Genomic DNA, 17762 nt, shown 5'->3' with positions numbered 1-17762 from the left:
GTGCACACGCATGTGTGTATTTTGGAAAAGCCCTCTGCCTCCCTGTTGAGACACAGGACTGCTCTAACGCTGGAGGATCCCATTCTTGTCAGTCAACGCGACGACTCGTGGCTTGTCCCTAGAGGCTGGAGTTCTAGTCCCGATGAACCACTCACACTCCTTGGGGGCTTTTGTCCAACTACTTGGACTCTAGATCCTTTCATCTAAAATGTGGGGAAATCTGGATGTGCCTGTCGTTCAATGTTTGTTAGCAGATCAGTTCAGCGCATACTGAAGTATTTTGCATGCGATGAAATGCAGCATAGGTGTTCTTCTCATTGTTTTGTGGGTTATTCTGCTGTCCTTGCTGCTGGTTACGGTCTTTTACTACCGAGCGCAGACAGCACAAAAGTCTCTAGTCAGACCCTTCCAGCTGTCCTTCCTTGCAGTGTGCGACCTGGACAGATGGCTGTGCTTCTCTGAGCCCTGAAGTTCTCATCTTTCCAGTGGAGGTAACAATCCTTTACCTCCTGGGCTCTTGCATAGTTTAAGTACCTGGTGCTTAGCAGGTTGCTCTCCAAAGGTGACTTTGCTGCCGTTCTGCTACTCATTCTCCTGGGTCTTCTGACTTGCCCCTCAGTCATCAAGGAGTGGGGGGCTAAAGGGAGGGGCATGGACTCCTACATTGTCCAAATCATGAAACTAACCAGGGAGTTTACCCACCACCCTGCTACTCTCTAACTAGCTCTCTGAGTTTTCAGCAATAGAGAAAGTGCTGTGATCCGAATAGGGAATAGTGATGGGAACTGTCAGCAAGTTGGATTTTTCCCCCCCCAGCTACAGTGTGTTTGGTCCAAGCATTGACCCCGGGTAGACTTCTAAAGAACTATTAAGACATTAGGGCGCTTATATTTATTATACTTACTTGGAAATAAAAGCTTAACACGTAGGAGATACTAAAGAAGTAGAGAAGTGAGGGAGAGTAAATGAATGATGAATGCAGTAGGTAGTTGGGAAAGGGTCCTGGCTCCCTGTGCATATGTCTGTCTTCTTTCTTTCTTTCTTTTTTTTTTTTTTTTTTAGTTTTTTAATGTTTTATTTATCTGAGAGAGAGAGAGAGAGAGAGAGAGAGAGAGAGAAGGTGAGCATGAACAGGGGAGGGTCAGAGAGAGAGACAGGGAGATACAGAATCTGAAGCAGTCTCCAGGCTCTAAGCTAGCTGTTTGCACAGAGCCCGACGTGGGGCTCAAACTCCCAAACTGCGAGATCATGACCTGAACTGAAGCCAGACGCTCAACCAACTGAGCCACCCAGGCGCCCCTTCCCGTGCATATGTCTTAACCACCCACACAATGGGCCATCCCAGCTAGGATTCTGTTGCCAGTTGACAGGAGCAAAGAACTGAGGCAGGTGTGTGAAGAGTTCTAGAAAGGACTCTCCTAGATTACTCATGGAAGAGCGTGACTGTGCATGCGTGTATGTGTGTTGGCAGAGTGAATTAAATCATCTTCTCAGAGCTCTAAGCTTTGAGATGGGAGGGTCTCTATGGACAAACAAGTGACAGAAGCAGCCTTCAAACCAAAGCGGTAGGAACATATCAGAAGATAACATCATTTTCAGGGTGGGGAGAGGGCCGAACAGGATTCCCCTTTTTCCTTGCAGACCCATGCCTTTCTTTGTGTAATTTATTTATTTTTATTTGTTTTTTAGAACCATTTGAAAAGAACCACTTTAGAATTAATCAGCTAGAGGAGGGGCGGTACCTGCAGGGCCACCACTGGCCGGGGGGCAGTGAAATACATGGATGAAATGGGCTGGGTGGGTCGGGGGAGGTGGGCACGGTTTCAGTCAGAGCAGACGGGGATTTGGAGAAAGGTGGGTCTTTGTCTGCATTTTATTTTATTTTAAAAGGTTACTTATTTATTTTGAGAGGGAGAGAGCGAGCAAGCACGAGCAGGGGAGCGGCAGAGAGAGAATCCCAAGCAGGCTCCATGCTGTCAGTGCAGAGCCCAACTCAAGGCTTCATCTCACCAACCCGGAGATTGTGACCTGAGCTGAAATCAAGAGTCTGACTCTCTCTCTCTTTTTTTTTTTTTTTTGGCTTATTTGTTTTTGAGACAGAGAGAGACAGAGCATGAGGGGGGAGGGGAAGAGAGAGAGAGGGAGACACAGAATCTGAAGCCGGCTCCAGGCTCTGAGCTGCCAGCACAGAACCCGATGTGGGGCTTGAACCCACGGACCATGAGATCATGACCTGAGCCAAAGTCGGACGCTTAGCTGACTGAGCCGCCCAGGTGCCCCAAGAGTCCGACTCTTAACTGACTGAGCCACCCAGGTGCCCCTCTTCTCTGCATTTTAAACCTGCTTCTTTCTTTCTTTTTCTTTCCTTCCTCCCTCCCTCCTTTCCTTCTGTCCTTCCTCCTTCCTTCCTTCTTTCCTTTCTTCAGCAATGTGCTATACCAAGGATTATTACATTGAATACTAGATATGCTCTTAGATGCAATATAATAGATAAAATTTTTGGTGATAACAGAGATGGGCTTCGTGTTTAGTTTGTAAAGTTTCATGCTTTAATTAACATGGTCTCAGATAGTTTTCAGGGAATTTCTGGAATGTCGTTGGTTGGAATGGATCTCCTAACTGGGGACTTGAACATATGGGCCCCTTTCGAGTCTTGTTCTTTTAGTGAAATTCAAGCTTTAAACGATGAATTTAAGTTTTAAGATTTAGCTGGTGGAGCTATAAACAGCTCGCGACGAACTGCTTTTATTTTTAAATTGCTTCCCTGGGATATCTCCCTGAAGTTATTTTATTTAAACTGTGCCTTCTCTTTGTTTCCAAAGCTTTGATTCAAGTTCCAGGACTGAATATGAAATAACCAGAATTCTATCTATTGTGTAAAGTGCATTACAACTCTGGATGGGTGGAAATCTCATTCTTTAAAAATACATCACTACCAAACATCTTGGTAAAGAACGTACAGGTTAGGGGCGCCTGGGTGGCTCAGCTGATTAAGTGTCTGACTCTTGATTTTGTCTCATGTCATGATATGGTTTCTGAGATCGAGCCCTGAGAGGCAGGCTCTGCCTGATTGGACTTCTCTCTCTCTCTCCCTCTCCCTCTGCCCCTCCCCTGCTCATGGTCTCCCTCCACCATAAAGAAGTCAACATTAAAAAAGGCACAGGTCGAACTTGATTTCACATATAGAATAGTCCCTTAGTAGTTCTGGTATGTTAGTGGAGGACCAGGTAATTAATGTCAGCCAAAAAAGAGGCAGAATTGACATAAAACCAAAGCATTCATTTGGGGTCTTAGAATTGCAATTTGGAGGCACAGATTTGGGTAGCAACCCACTAGGGAGCCAAAGTCAGGAGTTTTTAAATATTGCTTTTCATTTCTTTAAAATGTATTTTGAGAGAGACAGAGAGTATGAGAGTATGCACACGTGTGAGCTAGGAGGGGAGGGGAAGAGAGAGACTAGGAGAGAGAATCCCAAGCAGGCTCTGTTATCAGCTCAGAGCCTGACGCAGGGCTGTATCACACATAATGAGAGATTGTGACCTGAGCTGAAATCAGGAGTCTGACGCTTAACTGACGGAGCCACCCAGGTGTCCCAAGGCCCATCTCCTTAATGGTCTCCTGACTCCCTTTCAAAACCCTTTGAGGTAAGGGACTCCATTTTCTTTCACCTTTCACATTAGGAATGCATTTTGTTTGCAGAGCCTTGTTCATCATGGTGTGTGAGGCATAGCCACTGTACTCTTTACATTTGTCTATGTATTTCTCCATAGCTTATGGTCTCTCTTTTCCTTTTAAAGGAGAAGTAAACCCTATGGCAGCTTGGAATTAAACAGGTAATGATGATTTTTTACCTGCCCAGCACTAGACTTACACAGCAGACCCCCAGAAGAAGGAATCTGATCTATGACTTTGTACAGGTGGGCTCTACCGGGTGTTATGAAAAATCTCTGGAGACGAATCGATTAATAAGATGCGTTTGCTGTGGATATGGAGGCTGGCAGGGCTGACTGTGGCAATACCTGACTCAAGTTCCCTGTGAGGGTGTTTGGGTGTTTTTGGCTCCTTTAGGACTGGCCATCTTTCCGTATCATGGAGGCCTCGAACTGATCCTCTCGTTAAGTCCCCTTGTAATTCCCACCAATTAGAAAGTGCTGATAATGAGCAGTGATTAGAACAGGCCTGCGGATGTGCGGCTCAGACCTGGCTTTCTGGTTCTCAGGAAGGATGGAGCAACAGAATTGTCCTTTCCTGGCTCATTCCTTACCACACACTTCTGAATCAAGAGCAATATAAAGAATTCCTGAGGGGCTTAATAAACAGAGGCTCTTGGAAGGCAGGTATTGTTTCTCTGTATGTTCTGACAAAAACTTTTGCTCTGTAGACGGAGAAGCTTCTAGAAGCACGGACTTGGGGGGCCTGGATGTCTCAATCGGTTGAGCATCTGACTTCAGCTCAGGTCATGATCTCATGGTTTGTGGGTTCAAGTCCCCCTGGAGCCTGCTTCGGATTCTGTGTCTCCCTCTCTTTCTGCCTCTCCCCTGGTCACGCTGTCTCTCTGTGTCTCTCAAAAATAAATAAAAAACATTAAAAAAATTAAAAAAATAAAAGCACGGACTTGTTTTTTGTGCCCCACACAGGGGTCCACCTGAGGGTGGAGAGTGGACGTGCATCGTCAGCTGTCCACTCTATCTAGACATTCATCTGACTCAAAACCCTCCTGTCACTGTAAGCTCCTGTCAGTAAATGTCCCTACCTTCCCTGTTTTGCAAGTTAAACAAATTACCAAAAGATATTTAAATAAATATTTAAATAAAGGTCACAAGCAGGTCCCATTAATGGTGCTCTATTTTCAGTAAAATTGTGAAACTGGCCTTCACACTTCTACCTTCACCCTCAGCCCCCACCACAGGGCTGACATGCCCGGACTTCCGCACTCTGGCTCTGAGAGAGGGAGGCGCATTGACCTGTGGGGTTGGGGAGGCTCCTGAGGGAGGAGGGGGAGGCATGGAGCGGGACGGCCATGGGGGTCGGTGTCAGGCTGGGCAGAGAGGACGCCTCTTCCTCGAGGCCCGGCACAGGCTCACCGAATCCTCTCCTCCTGAAAGTGCTCTTTATTCCGTAAAAATACGTGTAGTATCACTGACGATGTGATTCTGGCCCGAGTCCCTCCCCTCACCTGTCATTCGCTCTTCCTGCCCTGTGGCCTTTCTTCCGTAGCTGATGGCACTAAAAGCACTTTTAACCGTATGGTCTCTGTAACCGCATTGTCAGGCAGGGTGGTTCTGGATTTCAGCGACCCTCCAATTTAGGAGTGACTTGATTGGCGATTACTTTGTTCTGTCCCCCATGCACTTCTGGGCAGAATGTTCCAGCCCTAGGCACACAGGTTTAATTGCTGTGACTCTTAATGTAAAGTGTGTGTTAAGACAGATTAAAGCACCTATAGGATTTCCTTGAAAGTTAATTGTAAAATAAGTTAAGGTTCTTTTTCAGAAACAGGTTCACTTAAACCATGTCATTTTATTGAATGGCCTCTGTTATTAAAGACTCGTCCTCAATTTTCCCCTCCTGGACCCTTGGGCGTTCCAGCGATGATTGCTGCGCTCTATCTTGTTTTCTAGCTGTTAATGGTTCTGGATAGCTCCAAACACAGCATGCCTCTTAAATTTAAGGGTCTGCTGAAGCACAAGGCCTAAAATGTGTGCTCTGCGAAAGTCTCTGCCGACGGGCCTCTCTCTCCTGCCACTGTCCGTGTGTCTGTGTGTGTGCTTCACTATCGCTGTGCGTCCAGTGTGCATTTTTCCCACTGGCCTTTCCTCCCACTCTTGTCCAAGATCGGTCTTTCTGTTTAAAAGCTAGAAAATTCCAAAACCAAAAAAAAAACAAATTTGGAGGACACAGAGTGCTTTCTCAGTGGAATCTGTCAAGATGGGATTTTATAGGGGGTGAGAAGCTGAACAGATTCCAGGGACCAAAGTCCATGTTGATACTGTTTTGTTATTGGATCCCCATCCCCACCCTATTTGAGCTTTATTATGGAGCCTGAATAAATAAATCTCTTGTTATTTTAAAGCTCTTTCTATTAAACCTTAATGTTTTAAATTTAGAGGGCACGTGGAGGATGAAACTTGACTCTCTGAAAAACCAAGTATTTGGCTATAATTCCGTTTTGCTTCTTGTTTCCCATAACCCCAAGGGTCTGTCTTATTGGAAGTGTGAGAATTGTACTCCTCACATCTCTTTGGAAGGCATGTCTTTGATGAAATTTGGGACATTTGAGCTTGTACCGGCGACCGCCTATTTGTGCTCTGTGTTTGGGTCTAGTTTTGTGTTTTTACATTACACATATAAACAAAATCATATGGTGTTGCTGTTTTCTGCAGCTTGTGTTTACTTAGCATAATGACCTTCTGGGTCCATCCATGTTGGCAGAATGGCAAGGTCTCGTTGTTTTTCATGGCCACAGAGTCCAGAGTGTGTGTCTCACAGCTTCCTCATCCATGCATCTCTTTGCCTCTCTACGCTGCCCGTGTCTTGGCTCTGGAAACTAACGCTGCCGTAAACATGGGGGTGCATCTATTTTTTTCAGATTAGTGTCTTCATTTTCTTTGGGTAAATATCCAGAAGTGGGATTACTAGATCATGTAGTATTTCTATTTTTAGTTCTTTTTTAGATTCCAGGGGAAGTAGGCAGTTAGAGTCTAAAGAAGACATCAGGCACGTTCGTTCTTTGGAAAGATTCCTCCAGATCTGGCTGTCACCCACAAGGAGGAAAACCAGGCGGTGGAGCGGATGGGTATTCTTAATGCTACAGCCATTTGTACTCGAGCGTTCTGTTTTAAGTGTATTGATTATTCAAGAGGGATGGCTGTGGCGAGGAGCTGGGCCTCCATAGGAGAAACCTGTAAGTTGCCTCTGAGACAGCAAATCAGCTAGGGCTCTGATGTTTGTGGTTTGAGGGCCGACATGCACAGCAGAAATAATGAGGAAAGCTCATTGAGTTTGGATTTAGAGAGTTGGAGAAGTATGTGGGACCTCTGGGGGGAGGTGCCTGGTAAGCAGCTAGAAATGTGAGCTCATGTCCATGAGTGAGGTCTAGGACCCAGACCAGCTCAGAAAAGGATGGCGTAACCAGGGTGAATGTGCAGCCTGGGAGGGAGCTGAAAACAGAACTGTGAAGCCTCCCACACCAGGGATCGTCAGAGGGGGACACCTGTGTGGAAAGAGAAACCCACAGCTGTAAGGATAGCAGGGCACGGCTTCCTAGAGGCCCAGACAGGGACTGTAATGTGGAGGAGATGTTGCTTTATAAGGCTAGATGCTCCAGAGGGCTTTGTAGGAATGAGCACGCGGACAGCTGGATTTGCTGGGTAAGGGGTTGCCCTTGATCTTAGGAAGAGTGAGTCCAGGAGGTGGTAACAGGAAGCACTGCAGTGGGTTGAGGAATGGTGGTTAGACGTGAGGGTTGTTGGAGATGTTTTGAGAGATGAATAAGACGGAAGGTAATGATTCAGAATTGAGCATACCTAACAGGAATGGAATGGTTAGTATTGTCTCTATGTGTGTATTCTTACCTGAAATGTATTTTACAGAGTACGCATCCGTTTTATATGTGATACATGTGCAGTACATATGGATCTATAACATGCAAATTACACACATGATATACACATATATGGATAACCTGTCTCTTGACTATTTTGATTAAAAAAATTTTTTTATGTCTTTATTTTATTTTGAGAGACAGAGAGTGAGTGGGGGAGGGGCAGAGAGAGGGAAACACAAAATCCAAAGCAGCTCCAGGCTCTCAGCTGTCAGTACAGAACCTGACGCAGGGCTCGAACCCATAGATCGTGAGATCATGACCTGAGCCGGAGTCGGATGCTTAACCGACCAAGCCACCCAGGCACTCCTTGACTATTTTGATTTTTAAAGAAGCCTTTGGATGGACTGGAAAACCTTGACACTGAATTTTATATGCTTTCTCGAAACAGATTTTAATGGACACATTCTGATGGGAACCTTTCTTCGGTAGGGGGAGATCCCACGTACTCACAGTAGAATGGGGATTAATTCCTCCTCCCCGTCCCCAGCTCTCGAAAACAACCCGAGGTTATCTGAGATCCAGATTCAGTACTTACTTGATTGCTTCTAATTAGGCAATAGTGTTGCTTTAAAACGAGGAGCTTCTTAGTAAAACGTGAACGATAGCATTTTTTAAAGTTTAATTCTTCACTGAGATATAACCTACATACTGAAAGGGCATGATTGGTTTTTACAGAGCTCTCAGTCAGCCATCAAATTCGTGTCTTTAAAATGTAGACTTCAATGGCATTTAATCCCTTCTGAAACCAACTCTCACCACATCTAATTCCAGCACATTTTTATCCAGCTTCTGCCGTCGCCCCCGCAAGCAGCCCCATACCCATTAGCAGTCACTCCCTGCTCCCACTTCCCCGGAGCCCCTATCAATCACTAACCTGTCTCCTGTCCCTAGGGATTGGTCTGCCGTGGAGATTTCCCGTAAATGGCATTGTCCGCTCTGTGGTGTTTTCTGTGGGACTTCGTAGCACCATGCTCTCCAGGGTCTCCTGTGTTGTGTCATGAATTTGAATGAGCTTCACTCATGGTCAAATAATATTCCATTGTACAGACAGACTACATTTTGTTTATCCACGTCTGTGAGTGACTTTTAAGCTTCTTTTTTTGAAGCTTCGGGGCTTGAGGGGCGCCTGGGTGGCTCAATTGGCTAAGTGTCCCAGTTCAGCTCCGGTCATGATCTTGCAGTCTGTGAGCTCAGGCCCCGTGTTGGGCTCTGTGCTGACAGCTTGGAGCCTGGAGCCTGCTTTGAATTCTGTGTCTTCCTTTCTCTGTTCTTCCCCCACTCGTGCTCTGTCTCTGTCTCTCAAAAATAAATAAATAGTAAAAAAAAAAAAAAAAAAAAGAGAAAGAAAGAAAGAAAAACAAAGCACATCGGAGCCCACACGGAGGCTGTGCTACCAGCTTCGCCCACATCACCTGGCCCTGGAGCTTCCTTTGCTGATGGACCTCTAAGGCCCTTGTGCGTCTGCACCCTTGTGTGCTCCAAGCCCAGGACAGCTTTGCATTTTGTCTGCAGTGAATCCCAGGCTAGGGTGTTTCTGGGGCCTCTTGGATGGAGCAGAAACCCCACGCAAAGTGTCAGTTGACTTTCATCCCTAGGGATCCTTAGGCTTGTGGAAACGTGGAATGATTCCCCCCCCCCCCCCCCCCCGCCTCACCTGGTGTGATTACTGACTAGTTTGGGAGCTTTGATGGTTCCTAGCCAATAATTGGGGCTAACATCTGGTCATATGTGTATCTGAGCTGAGCAGGGTGTCTCTGAGGCCTGATGGAGTCTCCTGGATGGGGACACCCCGGCTAAGAGCCTGGCTCCTGCCAGTCAAGGTCATCTGCCTGAGGTTTATCCAGGGCACTGGATTGCTCATTTTCTTCCTCGCCACTTTTTCTGTGGGCGACATGACCCTGTTTACATTTCTCAAATGGAAGCACTCCAGACGAGTCCCTTTAGGGTTCATTACTAAGTGGCCTTGCAGGCATTTACATGCTCTTAGGTGGGTAAGTGTTCTTTCTTTCTTTCTTTCTTTTTTAATTTTTTAAATGTTTTTATTTATTTTTGAGAGAGAGAGACAACATGAGCAGGGGAGGGTCAGAGAGAGAGGGAGACACAGAATCTGAAACAAGCTCCAGGCTCTGAGCTGTCAGCACAGAGCCCTACGCGGAGCTTGAACCCACGAACTGTGAGATCATGACCTGAGCCGAAGCCGGATGCTTAACCAACTGAGCCACCCAGGCGCCCCGGTAAGTGTTCTTTCACAGAACCTGACACCGTTGCCATTCCATTTTTCCCCCAAGTATACATATTTTACTTCTCAGTAAATGACAGGGACAGTTTGTGACCACAGTCCTCCAACAGTCGTGTTAGCTAAAGAGGTACACCCACACATTGGGGTTTCTTGGCTCTACCTGGAGAGGGGAGTCGTCAGCTTTCAGGAGGCTCCTTGTATGCTCCTTCACTTCAGGGGAAATCTAAACCAGGCGGGATGACGCCTAATTCTTTTGTTTTTAAACTGTGAGAGTTGTTGCAAGGTCTGAGTTCCTAAGCTCTGACGCCACATCTTTCTGTGATTACGTGGAAAAGGCTTTTTGTAATATGCTTGTAATTCCTCAACTTGGGTGTGTGTGGCTGGGGGAGGAGGGAGGGGGTGTGGGCTTCACATGAAGATCTTCATTGTGTCCTGTGGTTCACATTGGTTCTAGGCTGCTTTTAAAGTATTCCTTGAGCATATGACAGTACAGCGCATGTGCTTGATTCTTAAGTTTTTGACTGCAGTCCTTAGCTCACATACAGAACTCTCATGCATTAGAAGAAACATAGGGGCACCTGGGTCCCTCAGTTAGTTCAGTGTAGGACTTTGGCTCACGTTGCGATCTCATGGTCCGTGGTTCGAGCCCCGCATTAGGCTCTGTGCTGACAGCTCCGAGCTGAGCCTGGACACTGCCTCAGATTCTGTGTCTCCCTTTCTCTCTGCCCCACTTGCATTCTGTCTCTGTCTCTCAAATAAATAAAAAACATTAAAAAAGAAGTGGGAAATATAGTGTAAACTATTAATTTTTGAAACTATCATTTGGCCAGTTTTAGATTACAGGCTAAACTGATCTCATGAAAAGTTTTGCACAGTTAAATAGAAAAAAACACTCCGTGTGTGTGTGTTCACATGTGCATGTGTGTGCTAAATTTAATCTGTTTGCTATCTTTTTTTATTGCTTCATGGCCATAAAATATAGCACTGGAGATTTCAAATTCACCTTCGGATTTGGTGCAATAATTTGACTCTGAAGATGTGTCTGTAACCTTCCGATTATCCGAGTTAGTCATTTGGATTCAGAGCAATATTTCGACCATCTAGACATGGTTGTTAATAACTCCTTTAACTGTAACTTAAAAACTCAGATGTTTACATATTTTGCCTTTTTTTCCTCCTAGGGCTATGTTTATGTTAAGAAATCAGGGCTTTTCAACAGATCAAAGCCCTAAAAAATTAGTCTTCAGAGCCTTTGAAGCTGTGATCTTTCAGGAAATAGTGTAAATAAAATCAATGCGACTCTTTTTAAAATAAACCTTTTGCTGGTATTGCTAGGGATTTGTATTTAGAATTTTAAAAGTTTCTTGATGGGAAAAACCTGACCATTAAACAGGATTAGAGAGCCGAGTAGTTTTTTAAAGTCAGGATTACAAGTGGATTTGAAAGAAAATACATTAAGGGAAGCTTCTACTTTATCTGAAGCCTAAAAGAGTGGGGAGGAGAACCGAGGTTGAAGGAGTGCATCATCTGCTTTAGAAGGAAAGTAAGACACAACTTTGAACAAGTGCGCATTCTGAGATCTTCCTAATTCCCCAAAGGATTCTTCAACGTTGGGCAATCTCCAGTTTAGATACAGCATCCTATATGTTGTTAAGATAAAGGCAGCCTTTATTTATTAATCAATGTTAAGAAGGCAGTTTTGTTTTTAATTTATAGTTTATTGTCAAGTTGGTTTCCATGTAACTAACACCCAGTGCTCTTTCGCACGAGCGCCCTCCTCCGTGCCCATCACTCCCCTTCCCTCTCCCTAATCTTTCTCCCTCCTTCCCCTCCCCATGGTTTCTCCTGTTAGACCAATGAGTGAAAATATATGGTATCTGTCCTTCTTTGAAGAAGGCAGTTCTTAAAAAATAAGAAAATAGGAAGGAAAACCACCTTCCTATTTTAATCTTTTTCTGATCCTAAAATGTTCTCCTTTTAGAAAATGAAATTAAGAACAGGAATACAGAATCAGTAAGTCCTTTCTATCTGTAAAGTCTGAAGAAGAGAACTACTTTAACATTTTGGAATATGAAGGAATTCTTAAGGAATATGAAGGGTCTTAATTCTTTTCCCCACTTGATTATCTTTGTTAGTTTTAAGAGTCACAATTTTGAAATCTTAGCTGAATGAAAATCTAAAGCATTCTGTGATACTTAGTGGATTTCTAACCGAGAGGACAGGTAAACTTTGAGGACAAATGAGAAAACGGAAGTTCTGGGTAGGAGATTTGCAACCTGGGGAAGTTCAGTAAATATTTAAGACCGAATCCCATCTCTAAAACATCGTATTTTTAAAAGAGCTTTTAAGGTTGTTACCAGCTTTTTGTGAATGACTTCTATGGAGGGTTTTAATTTTTTATAGTCCAAGATTATAGAGCTGAATTAGAAAATATAGTTTCCTAGCTTTGAACCAAGTTTGTTAGCAAACTTGTCCTAGTTTATGTTTTTTTTTTAATACTGGATTTTTATTTCTAAGTTGCTAATTATTTCATTAGTCTTTTTTATGGAAGAATTACTTATCAGCATGGCATGGTATGTCACAATTGTAAATAAGTGAGAAAATTGGGCAGGTGAGGAAAGAGGAGAAAGAAAAAGACACAATCAGAAGTCAAAACAGATTTGGCTCCAAGCCTTTAAGCAGCTGAAGCAAATAGGAGGCATGATCAGTCAGAAGAATTAGTGTCCATTAGAGGAGATATTTCTGTTCCAGAGACACTGAGTTATTTCTGATAGAGTCCAGGTCTGAATTTCTCTTAGGAATCCCAAAAGGTGCTGTGATGAGGGACCACAGCCTTTATGACATCTCTAAAGAAGGCGTTATGATGAGTTGCCTGGGAACGTACTAGCCGGTCACGAGCCCTCCCCCGGCACACAGGGCAGGCACGATTCTGGGGCAATTCTGGCCAATGATCTGGCTCAGGCAGTGTCAGCAGTGGGAGCTGAAGGGTGTCCCTAACAGGGAGACAGCGTCAAATCTTCCGAGGAGGTGGAGGTGCCTCAGGATGGAAAAAAAAAAAAAACCCCCACCAAAATGAACTTGACTCACCTGCTTAGTAATTTCCATAAATGTTACCCGTATGGGGCTGAAGAATCCTTCAGGCTATTTATAGAAGCCTTAGTTTGCCATCCACTCAAAGACCGCCTGCCATTGCCCCTGCAATCCTTTGCGACTCAGCAGGCTTTTAAAATGATTCTGACTTTTTCTTCCCCTCTTGTTTTTGGGTTTAGGCTCTTGTTAAATGATTGAGTTTTGGGGCTTGCGTATGTCGTCCTCTATGTAAATATCCACCGAAAGCCGTCGTGTTGAGAAATCTTTGCAGCCTGGAGTTTCAGGACTAAAACCCAAGAGGCATTTTAGGAGCGGAGGTGAACCAGGGCAAAGTTCTGCGGGTTTGCTTGTCTGCCCCTTCTTAAATGACCTGACGGTGGCGTCTGCCTCCATGTAGCTGAATTCCACGTGGGGATGCAGTTAGCGGGACAGAGCTCTGCTGAGGTGCCCGGGTGCCGGGGTGCTGGGTGCTGCGGTGCTGGGGTGCTGCGGTCTTGGTCGTAGCTCTCCCTATAACTTGCTCCCAGGTTCAAAGATGAATCCTCAGATGAGACTTGGAAGTAAAGCAAGCCAAGAAGGCTTCTATTCATCTAGAAATTTTACTGTAACCTACCAAGATCCATATGACTGTTCTCCCATGATCTCCTTGGCTGTGTAGGTAAAAAGTTAAAAAAATTTTTTTTGAAATTAAAAATGGTTCCCACTCCTCTTTGTGCTATTATGTCAAGTAAATTAGAACAGGACAGTTTCGGGACATAATATAATTCTCTCAGATTATCTTGGGGATCCGCTCTGAGCTCTTAATACCTGGACACCCATGCATGCTTACGGCTGCTTTCATGGTCACGCACCGCCTGTAAAGGACTGAGCGCCATGCCCCCGACCTGCGGCTGGAGGAGATGTTCCATAGGTAACAGACTCCGTCTACCAAGCTGTTCTAATGTAGGTGTAGACAGTGAGGTCCGGGTGACCGAGGACAGTGAGAAGAGCAGCACTGCTTTGAGCAGATCTACAGGCCTCTGCCTTGTGGATCTAAGGGATTATTTGTCCTACAGCTTAAAACACAGCAAAAACAGCTTAGGTGATTCAAGGAATTCTTTTTCTCTTTTTTGGAAAGGTTAGCCAAATACATTTTAAATGTGTGTAGAGCCTTAAAATAGTTTTTTTGCAATAAAAATATTTAGGTGAACCCTTAAAATGAATTAGAAAGTCAGAAACCCAGAAGCTACACGTGGAAGTGGACTAATGTTCTGTCCTAGGACAGGTTGTTCACCTCCACGAGAGCCAAAAAGGAAAACTGTGAGCTCAAAACTAGAAGCTCCTGACTGGGGGGTTGGGGGTCCTGATACTCACAATGTTTTAAAATTACTTTTTCTTAAATTTTTTTGGACAAGGAGTTTAAATATCGTGCTGAATTTTCAGGTATTTGGTTCGCTCTTTGGTTTGCAGAGCAGTGACGTCATGGCTACTAAAATACACCAATCTAGAGAGCGTGAATTGGACTCGAGCTTTCCAGACCACTGCTTTTTAATTGGTAGAAGTTCTAACTGCTGAAAACCTGTTGTAGGAAGACAATCAAAAGCATCCTTTGTCAAGATCTGTTGTTTTTGGCAACCGAATGGTTTTGTCCCCACCTTACAATTGAACAGCAGGATGGCCTTGAGTACAGAAATGTCCTCAGTTGATGCCAAGTGTGTGTGAGGAGGAAGTTCAGGGTGGGGGTGGGGGAACCATGCTGTGAAGTGTTACTGGAGCTTTCCTGCGTAACTTGTTTGGTCTTCTTTTTTTCTTGTTTTTTCTAAGTTTATTTATTTTGGGGGGAGGGGAGAGAGAGAGCGTGCGCACGTGCACACACTAGCAGGGGAGGGGCAGAGAGAATCCCAGCATGCTCAGCGCCCAGCACCCAGGTGCCTCAACTTGTCTGTGACCTGTTTCCTCGTTCATGATTTCAACCTGGACAAGGTGTGATGCAGATATTTGCAACTCAGATAAAAATTATCCTCTCATACATACTTTATGTAAGTAGTATTGGCTGATGGGAAAATTTCCATAGTCAACAAATAAATACTCAACACTAAGATGTCCTCACATATAACTTTTTCAGCCATTAGACTAGATTTTTCCATTTTATTTTACCCTGAGAACCCTGAGGTAGTTATTTTTCTTGTATTATCACATGGAACAAATGAAACCTAAGTAAAAACTAACAATTTCAAACTATAAAGACCATGGTTAATCTTTAAAAAAAATTTGTTTTTAATGTTTTATTTATTTTTGAGAGAGAGAGAGAGAGACAGCTTGAGCAGGGGAGGGTCAGAGAAAGGGGGAGACACAGAATCTGAGGATAGGCTACAGGCTCCGAGCTATCAGCACAGAGACCAATATGGGGCCCGAACCCATGAACCGTGAGATTGTTACCTGAGCCGAAGCCAGACGCTTAGCCGACTGAGCCAGCCAGGTGCCCCAAGACCATGGTTAATCTTAAATGCAGATGGAAAAATTTTTTGACATTGTAAGTCTCTTGTGGTACCTGGGTGGCTCAGTCGGTTAAGTGTCCGACTCCTGGTTTCAGCTCAGGTCATGATCTTGTGGTTTGTGAGTTCGAGCCCCACATCAGGCTCTGTGCAGAGGTGCTCAGCCTGCTTGGGATTCTCTCTCTCTGCCCCTCCCTTGCTCGTGCGAGTGCTTTCTCTCAACAGTAAAATAAATAAACTTAAAAAATTATAAGTCTCTTAAGCAGGATGTTGTTCATTTCCTTGAGATTTGTTGAAGGGAAGATATGAACTTTATTGGGTTTGTTTCCCCCTAAGCCTTTGCAGATGGTAGAAACTCTTACAAAAGAAAGAGGGGTAGTAAATTTCAGATCAGGTGATTCGGGAAGAGAGGCAGCTGCTGTTTCAAGTCACAAGAGTGAGTCTATTCTCCACAGTGATGACGCAGAAATGCAGTTAAATTAACGAACCTACCTCACATCTTTTACGATGGCACCTCTAACGTACTAACAAAACAGAAAACAAGAAATGCTGGCAAGGATCTGGAGACATCGGAGCCCATGGACCTGTCCGTGGGATTGTAAGATGGTGCTGCTGCCGTGGAAAGCAGCCAGAAGCTTCCTCAGAGTTCTAATCGTGAAATCCCCACGTGAGCCAGTGCCTCCACTTCCGGGTGCAGATCCCAAGGACCTGAGAGCAGGGTTGCGAGGAGACCCTTGCACACATGTTCTCGAAGAGCCAAGAGGTGGGAGCAGCCAAGCTGTCCATCGATGGCTAAACAAATGTGGTTTTTCTTCATCCAGTAGGACGTTAGGCTCCAGAAGGAAGGAAGTTCTAACCTGCTGCAGCCTGATGAGCCCGGAGGGCGTCAGCCTAAGTGAACTAGGCAGTCCCAAGAGACAACCACTGTAGGGTTCTGTTGATTCGAGGCACCCAAGGGAGTCAAGTTCCTAGAGTCAGAAAGTAGAATACGGCAGCTGCCTGGGACGGGAAGAGCAGGGAATGAGACATATTGTGTAGGGGGTCCAAAGTTCCAGTTTTGCAAGATGAAAAGAGTTCTGGAGATGGGCTGTACAACAGTGGGAATGAACTTGATGTTACTGAACTGTATGCTTCGAAGTGGGTCAGGTGTTTTATCACAGAAAGCTATACATGTAATTTTTTGTATGTGCCAGACATGATTTGATTTAAAATTTTAAAATTATTATTATTTATTAATGTTTATTTATTTTTGAGAGAGAGAGAGAGTGAGTGAGAGGGAGTGAATCAGCAAGTGGCAAAGGGAGACGGAGACACAGAATCCAAAGCTGTCAGCACAGAGCTGGACATGGGGCTCGAACTCATGAACCACGAGATTGTGACCTGAGCCAAAGTCAGATGTTTAACTGTCTGAGCTATCCAGGCACCCCATGATTTAATTTAGCTTAATGAGGTCAGTGCCTAGATTGTAATCTCTCCCTTTTCCTATCCTCACTCCCTTAAGTACGTTTTTTCTGCTATCTTCTAGTAAATACTGTATCACTTGTTTTCTTTGTTGTCTCTTTTCCCTCTAGACTATAAGCTTCATGCAGGCACAGACTTCTGTTTTGTTCTATAGCTCCAGTGCCAGGAAGGGTGCCTGGCACCTAGTGGGTATCAGCAAGTATCTGTGGAGTGATAGAAAATCATCAAATAAAGTCAAGTCACTCGAATGACAGTTACATTTGGGATATTTTATCTTACTGTCTTTTTGAGATTTAACATAACATATACAAATCTAGAGTAGATAAGTCAAATATTTATGCATCTGTATGCCTGTGATCAATGCCCAAAGGAATGGCAGACTTTTCCACCTTAGAAGACCCCTTCCACTGCTCTCCACGCAGTCCCCTTCTTGCTGGATGTAGTCACTGATTTAATTTCGATCACCCCTCCATTTGTTTGCCTTCAAACTTCAGTTAAATGGAATTTTACAGGATATACTCTTTTGTTGCCTTTTCTCAGCCAGCTCGATGTCTATGTGATTCAACCACGCGAGTGTTCACTGGACGACGGATCACCGTTGGTGTACCCACCCCTGGCTGATCAACGTCGGAGTGCTTTTCCTCTTACGAGTGAGATCTTAGTACATACACATTTTCCGTGGCCGTAACTTGGATAAAACACATAGGAGTAGAATTAACTCATAGGATAGAGACATCCTTCAGAAACTGCCAGATGGTTTTCCAGGGTGGTACAGGGGGTTCCCAGGGGGTTCCCATTCTCACAGCACTCAGGCCCCACTCTGGTGAGCGTGAGCACTGTTTCTCTGTTGAAGTCCTGCTTGTGGGCGTCAGTCTAGCACTCCTCTGCGGTT

The 17762-nt window shown here is 44.6% G+C and overlaps 1 protein-coding gene across 1 annotated transcript in view; it reads left to right on the top strand.

Moving 5' to 3' along the window:
* The first annotated feature begins 17446 nt into the window (after nt 1–17446).
* Nucleotides 17447–17762, top strand: part of ATP8A2 (ATPase phospholipid transporting 8A2) — a 504492-nt gene continuing 504176 nt past the window's right edge. Inside the window, exon 1 of the mRNA XM_029938484.1 lies at nt 17447–17520. The gene's annotated coding sequence lies outside the window, so the exon portion shown is untranslated. The remainder of the gene's footprint in view (nt 17521–17762) is intronic.

Source organism: Suricata suricatta, chromosome 4 (genome assembly GCF_006229205.1).
Source record: "Suricata suricatta isolate VVHF042 chromosome 4, meerkat_22Aug2017_6uvM2_HiC, whole genome shotgun sequence".
In the NCBI taxonomy this organism is placed as follows: domain Eukaryota; kingdom Metazoa; phylum Chordata; class Mammalia; order Carnivora; family Herpestidae; genus Suricata; species Suricata suricatta.
The sequence above is the reverse complement of the archived record's forward strand: the minus strand, read 5'-3'. Positions and strand labels throughout refer to the sequence as shown.